This window comes from Anastrepha obliqua, chromosome 2 (genome assembly GCF_027943255.1).
Source record: "Anastrepha obliqua isolate idAnaObli1 chromosome 2, idAnaObli1_1.0, whole genome shotgun sequence".
Lineage (NCBI taxonomy): Eukaryota > Metazoa > Arthropoda > Insecta > Diptera > Tephritidae > Anastrepha > Anastrepha obliqua.
In genome coordinates, this window is record NC_072893.1 from 123242578 (window position 1) to 123251523 (window position 8946).

Below are 8946 nucleotides of genomic sequence, written 5' to 3' on the forward strand. Positions count from 1 at the left end.
ATCGAAAAAATAGTAAAATATCATGCAAAATATCAAGAAATATCGCTGCAATTTATTTAAAAACTTATTTCCAATAAAGTAACACTAGAAAAAAGCTGATGAAATTAATTTCCGATCATTTAATTGATTTGTTTGTTTAATTTATCGTGGCAATATTTGTAAAGTGTACAACTTCTTTCCAACACAATTTTTCTGTGCATTAGCGTGCGTAAAAATATTGATAAAATTTATACGAAAAATTTATCGTCAGATAATTTATTCTAAATATCGAATTTCTACATTTGTGAATTGTTGCTTTACTTTTTAATTATATTGATTTCCAAATATATATTTTTTTGATGACTTAACTGGCCTCCTTCCTGCGTGTGCCGCAAATTTCTCAAATCAATCAGCAAACATTTCGGCAGAACGCACAAAGAAAATCTCAAAATTATACGAAGAACTCTCTGATACAGTGAAAGACAGATGTCGCAAAATTCTCACAGCAAAAAAAAAAATAAAAAATAAAAAATAAAAAAATAACGGGACCAAATTTAAAAGTTGTTCTACGCGGTAAAACTGAAATATTTTGTGGATATTTTTGTTTTTATTAAGCACAGTAAGTGTATAAAAATTCATTTAAGTAAAAAGCTGCATGAAGTACGAACAAAAATGTCGTTGCAAAAATGTTGTTGTAAAAGCAAGAAAAGATGTTAATGTTGAATAAAGAAAAAGGATGATTGAATGAATGTAATTGAATACCTCAATATAAGTGCATTATCTTCTTATTAAAAAAAAAATAAATAAAATAAAATAAAAATAAATTAAACATAAACATGAAGTAAAATGGAGAAATCAATAATAAATCGTAATAAAAATAACATTGTTAAATTCTCAAATTTACTAAGAAAATAATTGCAAAAAATAATATAACAAAAAATTCCCAATAATACACAAAATACTAAAATAAAAAAACAGTAACAAATAACCACCATAAAAAGTAATTGGAGAAATGTAACAACTTATGTAATTACTTATACATGCATACATATACATACACAAAAAACTAAACGTATATAAAATTAGTTTTTAAATAAGTAAAAGAAAAAAAAAAACAAAAACAAATAAATTAGAACATATAAAAAAAGTCATACAAATACAAACAAAAACAACCAACAATCACAACTACCACAAAAAACCCTGAAATACACTGCAAATTCAAAATGTACTTGGAAATTATCGATAAAATACAGTCTGCGCAAAAACAAAAAAAAACGCACTCGACTGTCACTTAACAGAAACGCAACCACGGATATACTCTAATATTTAAGTAAATCATAACCGCAAAAAAAAACACCTCTGCATAAAAAATTATTTGATTAAAAAGAATTTAGAAAAACTAAAAAAATGCGCGCGCATATCGAACAAATTTACGCATGAAAATTATTACAAAATTTCATATGCAAATAGACAACAGTGCAGACAACAACTAGCGCAAGACATGTCAAATAGCGGCATAAAAGCCTGCAGTGATTTAGTAAAAAAACAAAATAAAAATCTAAACACAAAAACAATACACAGAACCAAAGCAGAAAATGGAAGGTTGCGAAAGAGAATAAAATAATTGGCATAGAGCAGTTTGAAAAAATTTAATTCTCAAATAAAAGCATAGTAGAAAAAGTGAAAATGCATTTCTGCAACTTAAGAGTGAACAAGCAAAAGAAATAGAAAATGTGAGTAAAACAAATCAGTGGCAGTAGCAGAGGAAGATACACGCAATGACTGCGAGAGAGAGAGAGAGAGAGCGCGCGTGAAATAAAGGAAAAGTCTAAAGAGCGCGTATTTCACATCGTTGTAGTCTGTAGCATCGTGCTCTCCCATGCAGTCAATATTTTGCGCGCTCTTTGTCACCTCTCACACACAGTCAACACGTCATTTGAAACTCTCCTCCATTTCGTTAAGGACCTCTGATGGCGAAATTAGGTGAAAACTATTGAGCTAAAGTTAATTCACAATTTAAGCACAATTTTTCTATTTCTCATTGTTCCTCCACTAACAACTGTTCTATTTCGGATCATTCCACTGCCGTGGATACTCAAAATAACCCATTTACCCACTTTTGAATCCACTTAAATTTCATACTAAAACTAAAATCGAATATACCAAAAAAAAGGAAATATTCTAATACTAAAGATTTTTAAAGTTTGAAGAAAGTTGAGAGGAAAATTTTTTATGTGTGAAGAAAAAACTCCTGTTTCCACTAATACCGTATTGTTTTGTGTGGATAGAGCGATTTCAAGCATTAGCGTATGAATGCAGTTGGTAAACGCCTCCTAATAGTAGACACAAAATACGCGTATGTAGTAAAACACCAAAAAGAATCTACAACAAAAAAGTGTTGCATAATGAATTCGCCAATTTTGAAGAAATTCGAATTGAATAATGTGTGTATATAATATTTTGTAGGTATACCATTTATATATTTTTTTAAAAAATATATATTTATAAAATTAACGATAAATATAAAATATTTTGTTGAAATTGCTTTTTCTCGCTCATTAAACTAAGAAAACCAAAAAAAAACATAATGACCAACGAATGAGCTGAGAAATTTGATTAAATTGACACTCAATTGAATATTAGCGGATGAAGTCTGGGTAATATTTATAGGTAGGATATATTTTCCTTAATATATTATATATATTAAGAAAATAGAAATAAGAGAGAGCGCAAGTAAGAGTAAGAGTAAGAGTAGAAAGAGATGGAGAAGGAAAGTAGGCAAAGAAGTGGGCAGACTTTGAACAAAACAACCAGAACTAACAACTGAAAAAACAAAACTGCATTAAAACGAATTAAGCTGCATAAACAACATCAATAGCAAATACTATTACTCTATGCGCGCATCCATAGCACGCTTGCATTTATCGATTAATCGATTGTGCGTACAGGCGATGCGCGCCCATATAATCACCCAACAGTGACCGCAAGAATGCCAAAAAGGTGCATAGCCGAAAAATCAAACGCTCCGTCAATCCAAAAAGAATGTCCGATACAACTTTTGTTGCGTTAGAGTTAAAATTAAGGCAAATTTACGAATATTTGCGTTTCGAAGAAGATAAATGCGAAAGAGATTTCAAAGAAATCGGAAATATTTTACAAAGAAACGTTATGGATATTACCAAAAAACAAAAAAACAAAGTAAGCTCATGTGAATGCGTAAAGCGCACTAATAAATTAAGCAAGATTTATTTATTTAGAGGCTATATTTATATCGTTTTTCTGCAAAAACAAAAAAAGAAAAAATTCACAATTTAGGTACACTTCAACCACTTAAAATATCTAAAAAAGTATACAAATTATTATGTACTTTAAAAAGTTTTTTCTTTATATTATAAATATAAAATCAATTACTTTCGGCTAGACGAAAAAAATTCTAAACGATTTTGTATTCGAAAATTCGCTTTTTCATGTTCAAAACATAAAGTCGCAAGCGCTAAGAGAAGAAGCGATGGAAAGCACAATAAGTGATTACAAAAATATTTTTTTTTTATACTTTTTGTAAAAATACGCTCCGACTACTCGACGAAGCAGAAGCAAGCGAAATATGCGCGATATTTCCGTTTTCGAAAGAATTTTTAGCACAAAGCTATTTTTTTTTCAAGACAAAACTAAAAAAAAGTTCCTTTCAAAAGACGAAATCAGTTGACGGAGAGAGATTCAAATAATGTTATGAGTTAGTAATAAAAAGTTATTGCTTGCGAGTGTGTCAAAACGAGAGAGGAAGTGAGTAATAGCGTATAAGTGGTGGCAAATGTGTTGTTGTTAGCTGTGCCAAGTACTGATAATATATAAGTGTGATAAAATATGTTGAAGGATCTTTTAAACAATTTTTTACACTCCAAATTTTATGTATTTTCTGCGCAATGTCCCAAAATTCAAAAATTTCAAATTATCTCTAATGGAAAACAAACAAAAATCTTAAACGCTACTAATTTAGACCTAAACATAATAAATTCTATTTAATACACTTAAAGTAACATTTTTAATACAACAACACTTTTATGCAACAGCGTGAATTATTTCAACATAAATGCCATTCAAATAGACATGCACATGCCACATACAAAGCGAAAAAAAATTATGCAATTGTGGAAAAAAACTAGCACACGCCCATCAACACTGAAGCCGATTGAGTCGTAGTAAGCGCTACTTCATATTTCAAACGAGCTGCTTTACCAACATTGGTTTCGAGAGTAGCTTTGCAAAGCATAGAGTAAAGGCGCAGTCATTTTTATTTATTTATGAACACTTGCTTTTTCGCGCGCGCATTTCTAAATTCTGACACGAACAATTTAAGAATATTCAAACAATAGTTGCAAATTATGCTGCTTTTATCAGCGGTGAGAAGAGTTAACCGAACTAACGCAAAGAAAGTATAAAGACAGAGGTAGCTGTTGGGTTCGGCTCTTTGCGCTACCAAAACGAAGCTAAGACATTCAACACACGATAACTAATTAGCTCTAGACGCTATTTAGTGCCAATTGGTTTTTTGGCTGTTGAAATTTCAGAGCTGAAGATTGGCGCGCTCTTGTCTTTATATGGTGCACGAGTACTCTTTGACGAACCACAACCGAGCCAATAGCTGACGAGGAAATTTTTTCCCCTTCTCCAATAATGTCCAATTCCTACACACAACTGTATTACTCATGCAACTATCTTTGGTGTTTTTTGTTTGTTTTTGTTTTCAAATATTTCGCTATTTTCCAACAAAAACAAATTCAAAAATAATAATTTTTCATTTGCCTCCGTTATGCATAGCGTATGTGAATAGAAAGCAGAATTTAATGAATTTTCAATTATAAAAACGTACAAAAACGAGTACAAAATATAATTATTTAAAAGAAAAAAAATTTAAATTTAAAATTGTTTCTAAAATAAAATAAAAGTAATAGTTTGTAGTAATGTATACACTTTTAGTATATTTGATTGAAGTAAAACGATATAAAATATAAGGTGAATAAATTCTAAAAACAGGAAACACGTATCAATATAGCAGGAACAAATGCAAAGCAGGGCCAGACTTAAAAAAGAAAGAAATAAAGAAAGAAAAAGGAATATACTAATGAAAAGTATCACAAATAGATTGAACCAGCCGAGAAATAGCTTATAATGAAATTCAGGAAATTGTGGATATACGAGAAGAAACATTACGAAATACATAGAACCGCACGGAATGTATGAACAAGTGTGAATCTTATAGAAAATAGAACAGCACACAATATTCGAAACAGTTTAGCCAGCACAAATAACATTTAAAGGCAAGAAGGTGCAGTTTCCCGCCCATTCCGCAAACAAAATTTGATACAAGGAAATCATCATCATTGCGGCCAAAATTTCATGAATGGTAATGGCCGTGTTCGAAGCCCCAAGCATAAAACAACAAAAGATAGAAAAATGTTTTTCTAATAACGGCAAGGCAACGCCAAACCTCCGAGTGTCTTTCAGCCATGAAAAAGCTACCCCTACAAACTCCATTTGCCGTTCGGAGGCGGCATGAAACTGAAAGTCTCTACATTTTTGGTTAAATATCAAGACGCTCAACACAAATGGGGTGAGTAGCTCAACCGAAACGCCCAACAAAAAAGGTGAAAAAAAATTCAAACCAAAAAATATGTACAGTTGCAAAGCTCACCTTTTTTATTTTACTACGTCAGAAAATCAATCAAGAAACGGGTCTTTCACGAAACTCGAGTAAGAAATTTCACCACATAAAAAACAAATTGATTTTATTTACACATCGGGATTGAAACCTTGGAAGAGCTAAAATAATATAAAATAGGAGAAATATATTGTACATATATATCCCCTGTAAATAATAATAATATTTGGCATACAAATCAGGAAGTAGAAATCAAGGAAATCATGAAGCAGCAATGCTATAATAGACCATACAAAACTGATTACTATACAAACACATTGTTTTTTTTTTTTTTTTAATTTTTGTTCTTTTGCGGGAAATGCACTTTCTCTGTCCTCGTTGTGCTCTAGCCAGGATATGTCAGGTGCTTACGAAAAAAATTTGAAAAAATTCTAACGGTAATCAATAAGAAAGAAGACACTTGCTATGAAGAAAACCCATAAATTACAAATCTGTCATACAAAGAATGATATTTTAAATATTTAATGTAAAAATTTTACAAAAAGTCGAAAATGTTCAAACCAGAAACAGCAAAATAACTGTACCGAAATTGTCAAAACCAGAAACAGCAAAGTAACTGTACCGAAATTGTCAAAACCAGAAACAGCAAAGTAACTGTACCGAAAATGTCAAAACCAGAAACAGCAAAGTAACTGTACCGAAATTGTCAAAACCAGAAATGTCAGTATAACAAATGTAAATACAACCAGACTTAAACGGCAAATTCGCAGAACTCAGTGCTGCATTCAGTTCATGAAATTTGCGATATTGCAGCAAAAATGCCATTAATCTATCAGGACACAAAAATGAGTCAGTAAAAAAAAACCAATTAAGCTAAAAGAAAATGCAAAAACACAGTTAATACGCTGCTAAAACAGAGCAAAGAATTAACACAGGAAGAAAATTTTACAATTCCTAAAATAAAATAATTAAGGCGTTAAAACTACTAAACGATGAATATTTCCAAATTTAGTTGTGGATATATCACTTATTTGAAATGAAAGTAAATACTTGTTTTATACACTGCCCAAAATCAGGTAATTTTTTTTCAAATTTAAAAGTACGTACATAAATAATTCAACCATTAATAGGGAAAAGCAAGTGAAAAATAAAACAAAACACAAATGGAAAATTCGAAAGAAAATAAAGCAAAATTGTTTTAAAATTGAAAAAAAAGAAAAACATTAAGAATCCGCTACTAGCAGAACTAACGGTATAAACCAGAAAATGTCAATAAAAACCATAGGCATTAAAACAGCGCTGAGGAAATAGCAGCAGAAATTAAAAACTAAAAATATTCATACATATAATAAATACGAAAATTAAATGGAAACTAAAAATAAAAATTAAAATTTTAAATGTTTAGCGAATAAGTAATAAATCATTCATAAAATACTATAATTACAAACAAAAACTACAAAACCAAAACACCGATGTTGAGAAAACAAGAATTTGAAAGAAAAAAGAAAAAAACCAGCAGCCAGAAACAATAAAAGTAATTGACAAAAAAACAAAACAAAAATCCTAAAAATATAATAATACGAAACAAGAAAAATCTACTTGGAATAAAAATCAGGAAACCGCAGAAAATCATGAAACATCAATGCTATAATATACAATACATTTATACAAAATGCATTACAAAAAAAATATACATATAAAGGCAACATACATACATACATATATTTACAGTTTGTAATAAAAATTGAAAACAAAACATAAAATTAGGCATGAAAAGCAGAAGAAATAGCAGCAAGTAAAATTGCCAATGAAAAATAGCGAAAACCAGCACGCGAAATAAGTATGTACGAGTATGAGTCAAAGCAGTAGCACACAAAATGGCGTAAAATGGTAAAAAGAAAAACAAAAACACAAAAACACAAAAATCAAAGCATGCATTGAAAAAATAAATAATAATAGAATCCAAATAAAAATTAGCAAAGCACGCAAAATACAATTTAGACGAAGAAAATATGCTTGAAAAATTGAAAATAAAACGGTGCAAACGCAGTAACCCCCGCAGTAGCAAAGTACCATGCAACACCAAAACAAGAACAAACAAAAAGTAGCAAATGCCGCGTTTAAGAAAAACAAAACAAAAAATTAAGACAAAATACAAAAAATTGCGTGCACTTTGCCGCTTGCATAAGACGCTAAAGGGCAAGACCGAGAAGTTGTAGCATCCCAGCTTTTTGCGGTAAAGCGTCGAACACAAAGCAAAATCGCTACGGTGGCCATGGCTTGACAAAGTGACTGCGCGATTGGCAAACGCAATGTGTACTCAAAAAACACGTTAACAATAAATAAAATAATAAACAATAAATAACAAAGAATATAGCAACAACAACAATATTCTACAGCATGTAAAATATTTGCTGATCACCACCAAAATATTTAAATAATATACATAACTCTAAAATTTTAATTGATGTACGAGTATTTTTGTCAATTTTAATGTGTGTGTAAAATATCTACTACTACTAACCAGAAGCAGCCGCATATTTTCATACATACCACACATAGCTACAAAATCAAAAGCGTCTATGTATATTCTTACAGCAGTAGTTTCCTCTATTGACTTTGTTTTAATAGAATTTTGTTGTTTTTTTTTTTTTTGTTTTGTATCAATGGAATAGCCATGCAATGCACGAAAATCTTTGTAAAATGTTGTGTCGTTAATTGCCTGGAGACTGAACTACATTTTATTTAATTAACGCACACAATATTTTGCACTGATATTCGTGCACCCAACCACACAAACAAATACACATATACACACAGTTAGTACATATATATAATAATATTATACACACACACATATATTACTACATATTTAAATGTATGAATAAAATAATTTTACATAAATTGGTATGTATAAATGCAAACAAAAAGCAAAAACAAAAAAACAAAAGAGAAAGCAAAAAAGTAATAATAATAATAATAAAACAATATACACACATATGTACATCTAGAGATAAAAACTTATACATACATATATACATATGTTTATATATGTTTATAAAAAATTCTCCTATATTTTGTATGTTTTTAATAATTTACTATTATTATGTAATTAAAAAAATAGGAGTAATATAAAAATAAAATGGAAATAAGCTATTTGTTCTGTAATGAAAACCCGTAAATTGCCACCCTTCTACAACCCACATATATGCATACATACATAAAAACGAAGTTGGCTACATAAATATTTTAATGCAAAAAAAATAATAATATTTTAAATTCATACTTTAGTTGTAACATTTCAAAAC